Source organism: Hyla sarda, chromosome 4 (assembly GCF_029499605.1).
Source record: "Hyla sarda isolate aHylSar1 chromosome 4, aHylSar1.hap1, whole genome shotgun sequence".
Lineage (NCBI taxonomy): Eukaryota > Metazoa > Chordata > Amphibia > Anura > Hylidae > Hyla > Hyla sarda.
In genome coordinates this window covers 355,794,761-355,810,680 of record NC_079192.1, presented here as the reverse complement: position 1 = coordinate 355,810,680, position 15,920 = coordinate 355,794,761, and the positions used below count along the sequence as shown (strand labels likewise).

General features: G+C 43.3%; 1 protein-coding gene across 7 annotated transcripts in view; it reads left to right on the top strand.

Moving 5' to 3' along the window:
• Positions 1 to 15,920, top strand: part of C4H5orf24 (chromosome 4 C5orf24 homolog) — a 130,217-nt gene that overhangs the window by 65,943 nt on the left and 48,354 nt on the right. Inside the window, exon 1 of one of the 7 annotated variants that reach the window (XM_056516627.1) lies at positions 12,838 to 12,951. The exons of the other annotated variants lie outside the window; for them this stretch is intronic. The gene's annotated coding sequence lies outside the window, so the exon portion shown is untranslated. Of the gene's footprint in view, positions 1 to 12,837; positions 12,952 to 15,920 lie in introns of those variants that run through there. 7 annotated transcript variants of the gene reach the window in all.

The following is a 15,920-nucleotide window of genomic DNA, read 5'->3' as shown; positions in this document are numbered from 1 at the left end:
CCAGTATTACCAGACAGCCACTGACTGTCCAGGCATGATGGGAGTTTTACAACAGCTGGAGGCCCCCTGTTAGGGGTATTCTACGCCAGTGATTCCCAATGTCCACCCCTATGCAATCCCTAATTTAGGCCTCAAATGCGCATGGCGCTCTCACTTTGGAGCCCTGTCGTATTTCAAGGCAACAGTTTAGGGTCACATATGGGGTATCGCCGTACTCGGGAGAAATTGTGTTAAAAATTTTGGGGGGTATTTTCTGCTTTTACCCTTTTTTAAAATGTAAAATTTTTGGGAAAAGAAGCATTTTAGGTAAAAAAAATATATATATTTTTTTACATATGCAAAAGTCGTGAAACACCTGTGGGGTATTAAGGTTCACTTAACCCCTTGTTACGTTCCCCGAGGGGTCTAGTTTCCAAAATAGTATGCCATGTGGCGTTTTTTTGCTGTTCTGGCACCATAGGGGCTTCCTAAATGCGGCATGCCCCCGGAGCAAAATTTGCTTTCAGAAAGCCAAATGTAACTCCTCCTATTCTGAGACCTATAGTGCGCCAGCAGAGCACTTTTCACCCACTTATGGGGTGTTTTCTGAATCGGGAGAAATTGGGCTTCAAATTTTGGGGGTATTTTCTGCTTTAACCCTTTGTAAAAATATAAATTTTTGGGGAAACCAAGCATTTTAGGTAAAATTTTTTTTTTTTTTTTTTTTACATATGCAAAAGTTGTGAAACCCCTGTGGGGTATTAAGGTTCACTTTACCCCTTGTTATGTTCCCCAAGGGGTCTAGTTTCCAAAATAATGTGCCATGTGGGTTTTTTTTTTTTGCTGTCCTGGCACCATAAGGGCTTCCTAAATGCGGCATGCCCCCAGAGCAAAATTTCCTTCAAAATAGCCAAATGTGACTCCTTCTCTTCTGAGACCTGTAGTGCGCCAGCAGAGCACTTTTCACCCCCATATGGGGTGTTTTCTGAATCGAGAGAAATTGGGCTTCAAATTTTGGGGGCTATTTTCTGCTATTACCCTTTTTAAAATGTAAAACTTTTGGTAAATCAAGCATTTTAGGGAAATTTTTTTTTTTTTTTTTTTTTTTACATATGCAAAAGTTGTAAATCACCTGTGGGGTATTAAGGTTTACTTTACCCCTTTTTATGTTCCCCCGAGGGGTCTAGTTTCCAAAATGGTATGCCATGTGTTTTTTTTTTTTTTTTTTGCTGTTCTGGCACTATAGGGGCTTCCTAAAGGTGACATGCCCCCTAAAAACCATTTGTCGCTCCTTCCCTTCTGAGCCCTCTACTGCGCCCGCCGAACAATTAACATAGACATATGAGGTATGTCCTTACTCGAGAAAAATTGGGTTTCAAATAAAAGTAAAAATTTTCACCTTTTTACCCCTTGCAAAAATTAAAAAATTGGGTCTACAAGAACATGTGAGTGTAAAAAATAAAGATAGTGAATTTTCTCCTTCACTTTGCTGCTATTCCTGTGAAACACCTAAAGGGTTAAAACGCTGACTGAATGTCATTTTGAATACTTTGGGGGGGGGGTGCAGTTTTTATAATGGGGTAATTTATGGGGTATTTCTAATATGAAGACCCTTCAAATCCACTTCATACCTGAACTGGTCCCTGAAAAAAAGTGAGTTTAAAAATTTTGTGGAAAATTGGAAAATTGCTGCTGAACTTTGAAGCCCTCTGGTGTCTTCCAAAAGTAAAAACACATCAGTTTTATGATGCAAACATAAAGTACACATATTTTATATGTGAATAAAAAAAATTTTTTGGGAATATCCATTTTCCTTACAATCAGAGAGCTTCAAAGTTAGAAAAATGCAAAATTTTCAAATTTTTCATCAAATTTAGGGATTTTTCACCAAGAAAGGATGCAAGTTACCACAAAATTTTACCACTATGTTAAAGTAGAATATGTCACGAAAAAACAATCTCGAAATCAGAATGATAACTAAAAGCATTCCAGAGTTATTAATATTTAAAGTGACAGTGGTCAGAATTGCAAAAAATGGCCGAGTCCTTAAGGTGAAAAAGGGCTCAGTCCTTAAGGGGTTAAGATCTCTCCACAGGTGTTCAATGGGATTTAGATCTGGACTCATTGCTGGCCACTTCAGAACTCTCCAGCGCTTTGTTGCCATTCATTTCTGGGTGCTTTTTGACATATGTTTGGGGTCATTGTCCTGCTGGAAGAACAAAGATCTCGGACGCAAACCTCAGATTTCATGATGCCTTGCACACATTCAAGGCACCCTGTGCCAAAGGCAGCCAAACAACCACAAAACATCATTGAACCTCCACCATATTTCACTGTAGGTACTGTGTTATTTTCCTTGTAGGCCTCATTCCCTTTTCGGTAAACAGTATAATGATGTGCTTTACCAAAAAGCTCCATCTCTGTCTCATCTGTCAACAACATGTTTTCCCAGAAGGATTTTGGCTTACTCAAGTTCATTTTGGCAAAATGTAGTCTTGCTTTTTTATGTCTGTGTCAGCAGTGGGGTCCTCCTGGGTTTCCTGCCATGGTGTTTCATTTCATTTAAATGTCGACGGATAGTTCGCTCTGACACTGATGCTCCCTGAGCCTGCAGGACAGCTTGTATATCTTTGGAACTTATTTGGGTCCGCTTATCCACCATCTGGACTATCCTGATTGGACACCTTTCATCAATTTTTCCGTTCTGTCCACGCCCAGGGAGATTAGCTACAGTGCCATGGGTTCCAAACATCTTAATAATGTTGCGCACTGTGGACAAAGGTAAATCTAGATCTCTGGAGATGTACTTGTAACCTTGAGATTGTTGATATTCATCCACAATTTTGGTTCTCAAGTCCTCAGACTGTTCTCTTCTCCTCTAGTGTGGCACACACAGACACACAATGCAAATACTAAGTGAACTTCTCTCCTTTTTATCTGTTACTTGCCCCAGGTGAGTTTAAAGGAACATCACATCAAACAATCTTATTTATCCACAATTTTGAAAGGGTGCCATAATTTGTCAAGCCCATTTTTTGAGTTTGGTGTAACATTGTCTAATTTTGCTTTTTTTTTACACACTTTTTTTTGGTTTAGTTTCAATACACATAAAGGGAATAAACATGTGTATAGCAAAACGTGTGTTACTGCAATCCTTTTCTGTGAGAATTTTCTTGAAAAATTTCAACATTTACTGCCATGACTATCATTTCAACCACCCGATTCTCTTTCCTGTCAGAAATATTTAAGTTTTGCTGTCCACATCAACAATACTCTTAACTATCAGTTCATGGCCCTGCCTTTTGGAATATCTTCAGCCCCAAGGATATTCACAAAAGTTATGGTGGAGGTGGTGGTGTTCCTGAGGCTAAAGAGGATTACAATAATCCCCTATTTGGACAATTTACTTATAATACCTTAGTGCAAGGCTATTCTTCTTGATCATGTCAAAAAACCATCCTTAGAGTACAGGATCTAGACTAGATAATACATTTTCAGAAGTCAAACCTGGTCAATCTTGGGGTCAATGACATACTGACGGTTCTGTGGTGTCAGTCATTCCAGAACCCTTCAAAGCCAGATCCTAAAGGTCTAGCACAGATGCTTATTTTCCCAAGAAAAGAAAACAAATGTCCTACCAGGTAAAAGCCTCCCTGACTTGGTGGTTAAAGAAGGAAAATCTCTCACAGGTTGTACACTGGCTCCTCTCTCCAGCCATATCTACCATATAACAGATGCCAGCCTTTGGGGTTGGAGAGCTCATGTCAAGGACCTCCAGCTTCAGGGGACCTGGTCCCAAGAGTCTCATGGGTCGCTCCTCAAATTATCGAGAACTGAAAGCTGTTTTTAAGGCTTTAAAAGATCTAATTAAAACATTTGAAAATCTACGCAGACAACATCACAACCACCAAGGGGGACAAGGCACAGGAAAAGGCTCCCAACTTGGATTAAAATTCCAGACTTTAATTTAGATCAAATAAAAAAATACGGACAAGGCACAGTTAACTAAATTCCTTGTCAGAGAAAATTTTTCTTTGCCCAAAAAATTCATTGTTTCTCTCTCAATAGTCTATTTTAGGTATGTGGACAACTCGGATCAGACTTCCTAAGTTGACACGGCGTAGACCTAGGAGAGTGGGAATTTAAAGCCTGAAGTGTTTTAGTCATTAGTGGAAAAGTGAAGCGATCCCCAAATTAAACTCTTTGCCAGCAAAAAGAATGGAAAGATTCCTTGTTTCTTTTCTCTCAATCCAACAGATGGTCCAGACGCGGTGGATGCTCTACAACAACAAAAAAGGACTTTCTATCTGGCCTATTGTTTTTCTCCTCTTCCTCTGATTCTTAGATCCCTTCAGAAGATTCAGATGGAGAATGTACAAGAAATTTTATAGTACCTATATGGCCGAAAAGTTTTTTTTTAGTCAGTTCAAACATCTATACCCCACTGAACCAGTTCTGCTTCCTCTAAGGCTGCATTCACACTTCGTTTTTACATTACGGGTGCTGGATCCGGAAGGGGGAGGGGCAAACCGGGCTCTCCCGTACCCCAGTAGGACCAGCGCTGAACTCCATTTACTTTAATGAGCCGACCGGAGTCAAGCGGTGACTCCGGTCAGCTCATTTTTGACCCGTATCCGGTTTTGTGACCGGACCTAAAACCGTAGTATACTACAGTTTTACGTCCGATCAGGAAACCGCATACAGGTAAAAAAAATGAGCCGACCAGAGTCACCGTTTGACTCCGGTTGGCTCATTAAAATAAATGGAGTTCAGCGCTGGTCCGGCTGGGGTACGAGAGAGCCCGGTTTGCCCCTCCCCCAGCCGGATCCGGCAGCCGTTATGTAAAAACGAAGTGTGAATGCAGTAGGGGTGTGAATCGCCAAGAATTTGGCGATTCGATTCGAATCGCGATACCAGTGTGGCGATTCGATATATCCCGATATATCGTGATACCGTCTAGGTGACGATACATCGCGATATATCCCGATACATCGCCCACCTGGGAGCATTCATAGATCCCAATAGACGCCGCTGTCAGCTTTGACAGCGGCGATCTAGTACTCCGGTGCTCACTTTTCTCATGTTATCCCGCCCAGGCTGCAAAATAAAAGAAAACGCACTTTATCTTACCTGCCAACGAGCCCCCGGAGCTCCGGTACAGGTGTTGGGTCCCCGGGCTGTATTCTTCTTACTTCCTGTTAGCCCGGCACATCACACGGAGCTTCAGCCTATCACCAGCAGAGGCGGGACATCGCTGCGGCCAGTGATAGGCTGAAGCTCCATGTGACATGCCGGGCTAAGAGGAAGTAAGAAGAATACAGCCTGGGGACCGAACACCTGTACCGGAGCTCCGGGGGCTCGTTGGGAGGTAAGATAAAGTGCGTTTTCTTTTATTTTGCAGCCCGGACGGGATAACATGAGAAAAGTGTGCACCGGAGTACTCCTTTAATAGCCAACCACGGCGATCGCCGCATGCTGGCTATTAGCGGCGGCCCCCGGCTACTGAAATCAGCCGGGGGTCGCATAGTACGGAGCGGGCACGAGTCGGAGCCCGCTCCATACACCCAGAGCGACGCCGTGTCAGATCCGGCCTGCCCGGCTCCACAAATGTGGAACTTTTATCTCCTGATGCCCAGGACAGGACATGCTGTTCCAGGCATCAGGAGATAAAAATTCCACATCCCTAAAAGAATCAATTCAAAAATATTTTGAATCGATTCAGTATCGGCAAATGAAAAAATTGCGATTATCGCGAGAATCGATTTTTTCTTACATCCCTAGAATGCAGCCTAAGAGACGACCTGCTGATTCGGGGTCCCTTTATATTATAAGGGACTAGAGAAACTTCAGTTAGCTGCCTTGCCCTTTAAAGGAGGATTCTAGAGAGAAAGGTATCTCTAGTAGGTTAATAGATACTTTAATGAAAAGTAAAAAAAATAAGCTGCTACGTCTATCTACCTTAAATGTTGAAAAGCATGCTAAACCAATAGGTTTTTCAATTGCTTTCATTAGAAAATTTTCAATATTTCAAACTGAAAAAGCCAGTCAAACAACTGCCCCCCTGCCTGCTTGGACACATACTAGTCCTGCTGTGTCATCACCTATGTCATGGACCCACTTCCTTGATTGACAGCTGTGAGTGCAGGGCCATATGACCACCAATTCTACTTTGCAGTGACATCAGTCATTGTATCCAAACATCTACGGTGAATCCAGGCAATTCTAATAAAGCTGTTAAGAGGTGCTAGGAACAGCGGTTTACGTAAGTCATGTACACATGGATAACAGACCACCAGTAGAGGATTGCTTGATCTGATCTGCCGACAAGCAAAAGCAGTTCCCACAGTTTTGTTGTCCACCATCTGGACACAGGTGGCACCTTTATTACACACTCTGTAACTGAGTAACAGTTATAAGTGGAGCCACTTCTTTTCTGTATGTTTATGTATGATGATGGATTACTGAGTAATTTTAATACTTGCAGATGACACTAAACTGGGTAAGGTGATCACCACAGAGGAGGATAACATATTATCGCAGAGGGGTCCGGAGAAGCTGGAGGCTTGGACACATTTAGGTGCTAAATAATAAAACACTAGGTATAACTACTACCAAAAAGGGTAAACTCAACTTTAGTGACCAGTTACAGACCTCATCAACTGCCAAGGCTAATAAAGTCATGGGATGCCTCAATAGAAGCATAGAGGCTTGTGACAGGAACATATTTTTGTCTCTGTATAAATCATTAGTCTGACCATTTAGAGTATTGTGTCCTATTTTGGGCACCTGTATATAGGAAGGACATGACTAAACTGGAACTAGTGTAGAGGAGGACAACCCAGGTAACTTATGGTATGGGTGGATTACCATACCAAGACATGTTATCCAGCTTGAGTCTTTTTTAGTTAGAAGAAAACAAATCTTTGGGGCAATTTGATAACCATTTACAAATGTATGAATGGACAGTACAGAGATCTTTTTAGTGATCTTTTTATACCTAGGCCGGTAACCATGACAAGGCGCATCCTCTATGTTTAGAGGAAAGAAGGTTTCACCATCAGCACAGAAGGGAATTGTTTACTGAAAGAGCAGTTGAGGAAATTTTTGAAAGCTGTGCAGAGAATAAGATGAACAGTTGCCCATAGTATATATTGCTTCTTTTATTTTTAATTAATAAATTACCTGATTGGTTACTATGGGCAAGATGACATGATGTTGTGATGGTCTGGATGTTTTTCTTGAAAAATTTTACAAGTTATGGATTTTAGATTTATGGGGATAAACGTTGATCTATGGCTTTATTCTTTATTTTGGTGTCCATTTGCATCAGGCTCAGTGGCTAGCACTGTTGCCTTGCAGCGCTGGGGTCCTGGATTCAAATCTCACCCAGGTCGACATCTGCAAAGAGTTTGTATGTTATTTTCGGGTGAGTTTCCCCCCCAGTCTCCTTCCACACACAGATTCTGAGCCTCAATGGGGACAGGGACCAATTTGAGAGTACAGTGCTGCAGAATATGTGAGCACTGTATAAATAATAATAATTATTATGGGTCTTTTTTTGTTTTTTTTGCAGGTTTTTTTTGTACTTCATCTGGATTAACACAGTAAGATTTTAGGTTGAACTTGATGTACTCTTGTCTGCTTTTTTTTTTTCAACCTTATAAACTATGTGACTATGTATTTGCCTGGACCATTTCCTGGTGCTTAGCAGAAGGAAATTTGGTGTCACAGTTCTCATTACGTGTCCGGCCATTGACTACCTGCCACCATCGCCACAGTGTTGTTGTGAATGAGAAACCTGGACTGCTACAGACTTGAACTGTATTGTCTTTATTCACAAATCAAGGTTTTCTTTGGAGAACCTCTCTTAGAATCTGACAGCATTCAGGTTCAAGTATGAAGACCACGTTTTGAGCACTTAAATCTTTATTTTGCTGTGGCGTGACACACTACCCGAACTGCTGGTGTAGTGATCTGGGGAGCCACTGAATATGACAGTTGGTAACCCCAAGTAGTATAAAACAAAAATACAGAAACATAGCCGCACATCCACAATTTGTATTTTGATCTAATTGCTTCTCAGCTTAATAAAAAAAAACTAACAGGGTGTTAGTATACAATTTGATCATAAAGTACAAGCCCACTCGCCACGCCAAGGCCACCTAGTCAGAGTGGGTCTCTAACCTGACACTGGCGTAGCTCCTGGCGACGACCATGTCCGCAACACCAAGCCCACAGGGGGAATGACCCAGTGGCCAGGCAGCCCCACTGCTGCCCGACCCTGGCTCCGGGCCACACCACCTCACAGACAAAGCATTACAGCAACAATGGCCGCCACAGCGCAGAGGCAGTGTTATGTTAGGGACCCACTCTGCCTTGATGTGGCGTGTGGGCTTGCACTTTTTGATCAATATGAATTGTTAGTTTTTTTAAATAATGCTGAGATGCAAGTAGATCAAAATACAAATGGTGGATGTCGGCTATGTTTCTCTAATTTTGTTGTACATTGTAGTCTCTGCTTTCTTTCATAGCCAGCACTCTACTACATCCATTCGGCCGGGGTGTTTTTAATTTGGAGACTGCATATGGGTTTCCTTCTAGCATTCTCCCAGCCTTCTGGCAGCGAGCACATGGTAGGTGTTCAAGCTGATGTGGTGCTCTGTGGCAGCCATTGTTACTGTGATTCTTTGTCTGTGGGGTGGTGTGGCTCGGAGTCGGGGGCTTGGTCACTGGGTCATTCCCCCTATTGGCTTGGTGTCGCAGAGGCAGTGGTTGCCGCCCGGTGTTACGCCAGTGTTAGGTTAAGGACCCACTCGGTGGCCTTGACATGGCAAGTGGGCTTGTACTTTTTTTAACAAAATGTATACTAACAACCTGTTAGTTTTAGAAATTATGCCGAGAAGCAAGTAGATCTAAATACAAATGGTGGATGTGTGGCTAGGTTTCTGTTTTTCTATTTTTGTTTCTCTTCACTAGTAGTGCTACAAGAGACACTAACAGGTCAGCGATATGTGTAGGACATCATGCGGCTACATGTTTCCTTCTAAATGGCATTTTTCAGCTGGATAATGCTTGACCACACCAGAAAGGGTTTCCAAGGGATGCCTCCTCCAAATTGCAATACTTCCTTGGCCGGCCTGGTCAGCAGATTTTATCGCCAATCTAGCATTTTTGGTGAGCCAGCTTAGTCAGCCAGTGAGTGTGCAGGATCAGCAGGTCCAGTTGCAACATCTGTGGGCAAATGGGCTGCAGGATGCTATACAGAACCTGTATGCCTCTGTGCTTAAAGGGGTATTCCAGTGAAAAAAAAAATGTTCATATCAACTGGCTCCAGAACGTTAAATTACTTCTATTAAAAAATCGTAATCCTTCCAGTACTTATCAGCTGCTGAAGTTGAGTTGTTGTTTTCTGTCTGGCAACAGTGCTCTCTTCTGACATCTCTGTCTCAGGAACTGTCCAGAATAGGAGAAAATCCCCATAGCAAACCTCTCATACTCTGGACAGTTCCTGAGACAGACAGACAGGTGTCAGCAGAGAGCACTGTTGTCAGACAGCAAATAACAACTCAACTTCAGCAGCTGATGAGTACTGGAAGGATTAATATGTTTTAATGAAAGTAATTTAACTTTCTGGAGCCAGTTGATATGAAACATTTTTTTTTTTCTGGAATACCCCTTTAACACCGTATCTCATAGTGTATCCAGGCTCGAGACAACCTAACGGGATACTGGAAAATGTAAATTCTTTTGCAATGAACAATAAACTTATCATTTTTTCTAAAATTTTTATCACTTATAATTATTACATTGACAACAACATACTTACATTTAATTACAACAACAACAAGGACATTCAGAATTGTTAAAGGGGTACTCCGGTGCTTACACATCTTTTCCCCTATCCAAAGGATAGGGGATAAGATGCCTGATCGCGGGAGTCCCGCCGCTGGGGACCCCCGGGATCTTGCACGTGGCACCCCGTTTGTAATCAGTCCCCGGAGCGTGTTCACTCCGGGTCTGATTACCGGCGACCACCGGGCCGGCAGCGTGTGATGTCACGCCTCCGCCCCTCAATGCAAGCCTATGGGATGGGGCGTGAAAGCTGTCAAGCCCCCTCTCGTAGGCTTGCATTGAGGGGTGGAGCGTGACGTCACACGCCGCCGGCCCGGTGGTCACCTGTAATCAGACCCGGAGCGAATACGCTCCGGGACTGATTACAAACGGGGTGCTGCGTGCAAGATCCCGGGGGTCCCCAGCGGCGGGACTCCCGCGATCAGGCATCTTATCCCCTATCCTTTGGATAGGGGAAAAGATGTGTAAGCACCGGAGTACCCCTTTAAGCTGCTACTGTGAGTCTTGTTGGAAGGTGAACCTTTAGCCCAGTTTGTAGTGCAGAGCACTCTCTGTTTTGCTTCATATAGCTTCCCCTCAGCCCTGACCAGTCTCTCTGTCCCAGCTACTGAAAAACACTGCATGATACTGCCACCATAATGCTTTATTGTAGGGATGGTATTGTGCAGGTGATAAGCAGTGCCTGATTTGCTTGATTTCCTCCAGAAATAACTCTTAAAATTGAGGGCAAAAACTTTAATCTTGGTTTCGTCTTAACAGAGAATCTTGTTCCTCCTTTAGGATACTTCGTTTGGTGGGGCAGCCAGCTCTAGGAAGAGTCCTGTTTTTTTCCAAACTTCTTCCAGAAAATTTAGAGGCCTCTGTGCTCTTGAGAACTTTCAGTGCAGAATAATTTTTTTGTCACCTTCTCAAGATCCGTGGCTCCACACAATCCTGTACCTAAGCTCTATAGGCAGTTATTTTCCTGTTTTCTTTCCCAGCTTGGGCGTTTTTTTTTACCAAACCATGTACAATCAATTCAATTAGTTATAGCATCTTAAAAATGATCACGAGAAATAAGTGTCTTCGCAAGGGTCTGAACACAGTTGGCCACATACAGTCATGGCCGTAAATGTTGGCACCCCCTGAAGTATTTCTCCCAGAAAAAGATTGCAGTAACACATTTTTTGCTATACATATGTTTATTCCCTTTGTGTGTATTGGAGCTAAACCAAAAAGGGAGGAAAAAAAGCAAATTGGACACAATGTAACACCAAACTCCAAAAATGGGCAGAACAAAATTATTGGCACCCTTACAGGTGTGGGAAATATAAAAAGCACACCTGAAAGCAGATAAAAAGGAGAGAGGTTCACTTTGTCTTTGCATTGTGTGTCTGTGTGTGCCACACTAAGCATTGACAACAGAAAGAGGAGAAGGGAACTGTCTGAGGACTTGAGAACCAAAATTGTGGAAAAATATTAACAATCTCAAGATTTACAAGTCCATCTACAGAGATCTAGATTTGCCATTGTCCACGGTGCGCAACATTATCAAGAAGTTTGCAACCCATAGCACTGTAGCAAATCTCCCTGGGCATGGACGAAAGAGGAAAAAATGATGAAAGGTGTCAATGCAGGAGAGTCCGGATGGTGGATAAGCAGCCCTAAACAAGTTCCAAAGATATTCAAGCTGTCCTGCAGGCTCAGGGAGCGTCAGCACAAACTATCCGTCGACATTTAAATGAAACTCTATGGCAGGAGACATAAAAAAGCAAGACTACATTTTGCCAAAATGAACTTGAGTAAGCCAAAATCCTTCTTGGAAAACTTCTTGTGGAAAGATGAGACCAAGATAGAGCTTTTTGGTAAAGCACATCATTCTACTATTTACCAAAAAACGGAATGAGGCCTACAAAGGAAAGATCACAGTACCTACAGTGAAATATGGTGGAGGTTCAATTATGTTTTGGGTAGGGATCGACCGATTATCTGTTTGGCCAATATTATCGGCAGATAATCACGATTTTGGGCATTATCGGTATCTGCAATTACCTTGCTGATAATCCGATAATGTCCCGCCCACCGCACCGCATCGCACCCCCCACCGCCCCGGCCCCATTGCCTCCCCCATCCCCGGTTTTATAATTACCTGTTCCCGGGGTCCACGCTACTTCTGGCTCCTGCTGCGTCCTGCTGCGTCGCTGTGCGCAATGATGAGTGACGCGACGTGACTTCACCGTCAGTGCGCACAGTGACAGCTCAGGAGAACGCCACCAGAGCCAGATGTAGAGTGGACCCCGGGAACAGGTAATTATAAAACCGGGGATGGGGGAGGCAATGGGGCCGGGGGGGGGGGGGCGGGGCGGTCGCAGTGATGGGACTCAGGAGGACCTCCGGACAGGCAGGGGGAGAGAAGCGGGTGGCGGCGGCGGTCTATGGCACTGCAAAAGCCGCTGCAGTTCATTGATTTAAAGTGCCCGCTTTAAATCAATGATCTGCAGCGGTGTCGCGGGGGGATAAATAGCCGATAACTTATACCAGAATATCGGTATAAGCTATCGGCTATCGGCCCTAACCTGCAGCGATTATCGGTATCGGCCCTAAAAAAACGATATCGGTCGATCCCTAGTTTTGGGGTTGTTTTGCTGCCACTGAGTGTCTTGAATATTTGCAAGGCATCATGAAATCTGAGGATTACCAACGGATTTTGAGTCGCACTGTACAGCCCAGTGTCAGAAAGCTGGGTTTGTGTCCAAGATCTTGGGTCTTCCAGCAAGACAGTAAACCCAAACATAGATCAAAAAGCACCCAGAAATGGATGGAAACAAAGGGGGATAATTATCAAAAGTTGCCCATAGCAACCAATCAGATATCATCTTTCATTTTTAACAAGGCCTCTGCAAAATGAAAGTGATCTGATTGGTTGCTATGGGCAACTGGGCAACTTTTCCTCTGGACAGTTTTTGATAAATTTCCCACAAAGTGCTGGAGAGCTCTGAAGTGGCCAGCAATGAGTCCAGATCTAAATCCCATTGAACACCTTGGGAGATATCTTAAAATTGCTGTTGGGAAAAGGCGCCCTTCCAATAAGAGAGACCTGGAGCAGTTTGCAAAGGCAGTCCAACATTCCGGCTGAGAAGTGTAAGAAGCTTATTGATGATTATAGGAAGCGACTGATTTCAATTATTTTTTCCAAAGGGTGTGCAACCAAATATTAAGTTAAGGGTGCTAATAATTTTGTCCAGCCCATTTTTGGAGTTTGGTGTGACATTGGCCCTTATTTACTAAGAGTGGAGTGTAGGTTTCTTTGTGTTTTTTTTGACCTCTTAAGGACGTAGGGCGTACCCGTTCCCGGTGTTTAAAGCGGGGTCACACCTGGACCCCGCATCACACCAGGTCAGTCCCGGCTGCTTATCATAGCCGGGACCCTGGGCTAACTGCGCGCGGCATCGATCGTTGTGCCGCGCGCTGTTAACCCTTCAGCGATCAAAGTTGACCGCCGCATCTGAAAGCGAAAGTAAATGCTTCCCGGCAGCTCAGTTGGGCTGATCGGGACATCATGATAAAATCACGATGTTCCGATCAGCTGGGACGCAGGCAGAGGTCTCCTTACTTGTCTCCGCTTCGTCCGATCGTCGATTGATTGCTCCAAGCCTGAGCTACAGGCTTGAGCAATCAAGCCCCAATCTCACTGATCCGTGCTAAGCTATGGATTTGCAGGGATCAGCATAGATGAGTGTGTGCAGTGTTATAGGTCCCTATGGGAGCTATAACACTGCAAAAAAAAAAAGTTAACAAAGGTCATTTAACCCCTTCCCTAATAATAAAAGTTTGAATCACCCCCCTTTTCCCATTAAATAAAACAGTGTAAATAAAAATAAACATGTGGTATCGCCGCGTGCGTAAATGTTCGAACTATAAAAATATATTGTTAATTAAACCGCACTGTCAATGGCGTACACGTAAAAAAATTCCAAAGTTCAAAAAGGCGTATTTTTGGTCACTTTTTATACCATTAAAAAATTTATAAAAAGTGATCAAAAAGTCTGATCAAAACAAAAATGGTACCGATAAAAACTTCCGATCACTGCGCAAAAAATGAGTCCTCATACCGCCCTATACGTAGAAAAATAAAAGTTATAGGGGTCAAAAGAGGACATTTTTAAACGTATACATTTTCCTGCATGTAGTTATTTTTTTTCCGAAGTACGACAATATCCAACCTATATAAGTAGGGTACCATTTTAACCATTGGACCTACAGAATAATAAGGTGTAATTTTTACAGAAATATGCACTGCGTAGAAATGGAAGCCCCCAAAAGTTACAAAATGGCGTTTTTTCTTTTGATTTTGTCGCACAATTATTATTTTTTTCCCGTTCCGCTGTGAATTTTTGGGTAAAATGACTCACTGCAAAGTCGAATTGGTGACGCAAAAAATAAGCCATAATATGGATTTTTAGGTGGAAAATTGAAAGGGTAATGATTTTTAAAAGGTAAGGAGGAAAAAACAAAAGTGCAAAAACTGAAAAACCCTGCTTCCTTAAGGGGTTAATTCCCTAAAATTTATTTTCCACAGTATTTACTAAGGTTTCCCTACATTTTCCACTTTCCCTACATTTTGCTTTTTTTTTTATTATTTTTTTTTTACACATTCTCTGATCTGTAAGGTTTTCCTCAGCTGAAATCGACCACATTTTCTGTGGAAACCTTAGGCTAAGTTTCCACTTAAAAATGTGTAAATAAATTTAAAAAAGTAGGTAGCTACAACCAAGACAGTGATTATATGGGATATTTGCCAGCCGAGTACTAGCGTGAAGGTTGTGTAGCCCGTACTACCTGGATAAATATATGAAAATTGTGTATATACAATGTATATACTGTGTGTACGTGTTTCCTCAAATCTGGGCTTATGTATTGTATTAAATACTAGAATTGGGTTTGTGTGATATGGATAAATATGTATGGACCATATAAATATGTGATGATGTCTATATGGATTTTAATGTGTGTATAGAAGTGTGTGTATGTAAATGTGATATTAAAAAGATTGTAGAAGATTCAGTGTGATTAGAGATGAGCGAACTTACAGTAAATTCGATTCTTCACGAGCTTCTCAGCTCGGAAGTTGCTGACTTTTCCTGCATAAATTAGTTCAGCTTTCCAGTGCTCCGGTGGGCTGGAAAAGGTGGATACAGTCCTAGGAAAGAGTCTCCTAGGACTGTATCTGGGAGCACCTGAAAGCTGAACTTATTTATGCAGGAAAAGTCAGCAACCGCCGAGCCGAGAAGTTCGTGACAAATCGAATTTACTGTAAGTTCGCTCATCTCAAAGTGTGATCATAAAACATTTATTAAATACAGTTATAATCACCTACCCCGGCAGGGCCCTTGCAGGGGCCAGGAATTAATACAGTGTCCGACAGCGGCGATCCGGAGGTCTGGCAGCGGCGATGGCGGGGGTAAATGCCCACGCACGCCATCGCCACGCACGCTCAATCGCCGCTGCCAGACCTCCGCCCACATGTGGAAGTCCGGGGAGAGCGGGGCACAGAGGGAATAAGTCCTTGCTTACCCGGTGGAGGATCCTGCAGGCTGCGGCGGGATCTGACTGGCCGGTGAGTGATGCTCCAGATGTTTCAAAACTACAACTCCCGGCATGCCCAGACAGGCATTGGCTGTCTGGGCATGCTGGGAGTTGTAGTTTAGAAACATCTGGAGGACCACTGTTTAGAGACCACTGTGTAGTGGTTGCCAAACTTTGATCCTTCAGATGTTTCAAAACTACAACTCCCAGCATGCTCAGACAGCCAATGCCTGTCTGGGCATGCCGGGAGTTGTAGTTTTGCAAGATCTGGAGGATCACAGTTTGGAGACCACTACCCAGTGGTCTCCAAACTGTGGTTCTCCAGATCTTGCAAAACTACAACTCCCAGCATGCCCGGCTGCAAACGGCTGTCTGGGCATGCTAGGAGTTGTACTTGTGTGCCTCCAGCTGTTGTAAAACTACATCTCCCAGCATGCCCAGACAGCCAATTGCTGTCTGGGCATGCTGGGATTTGTAGTTTTGCAACATCTGGAGGGCCACAGTTTGGAGATCAGTGTGCGGTA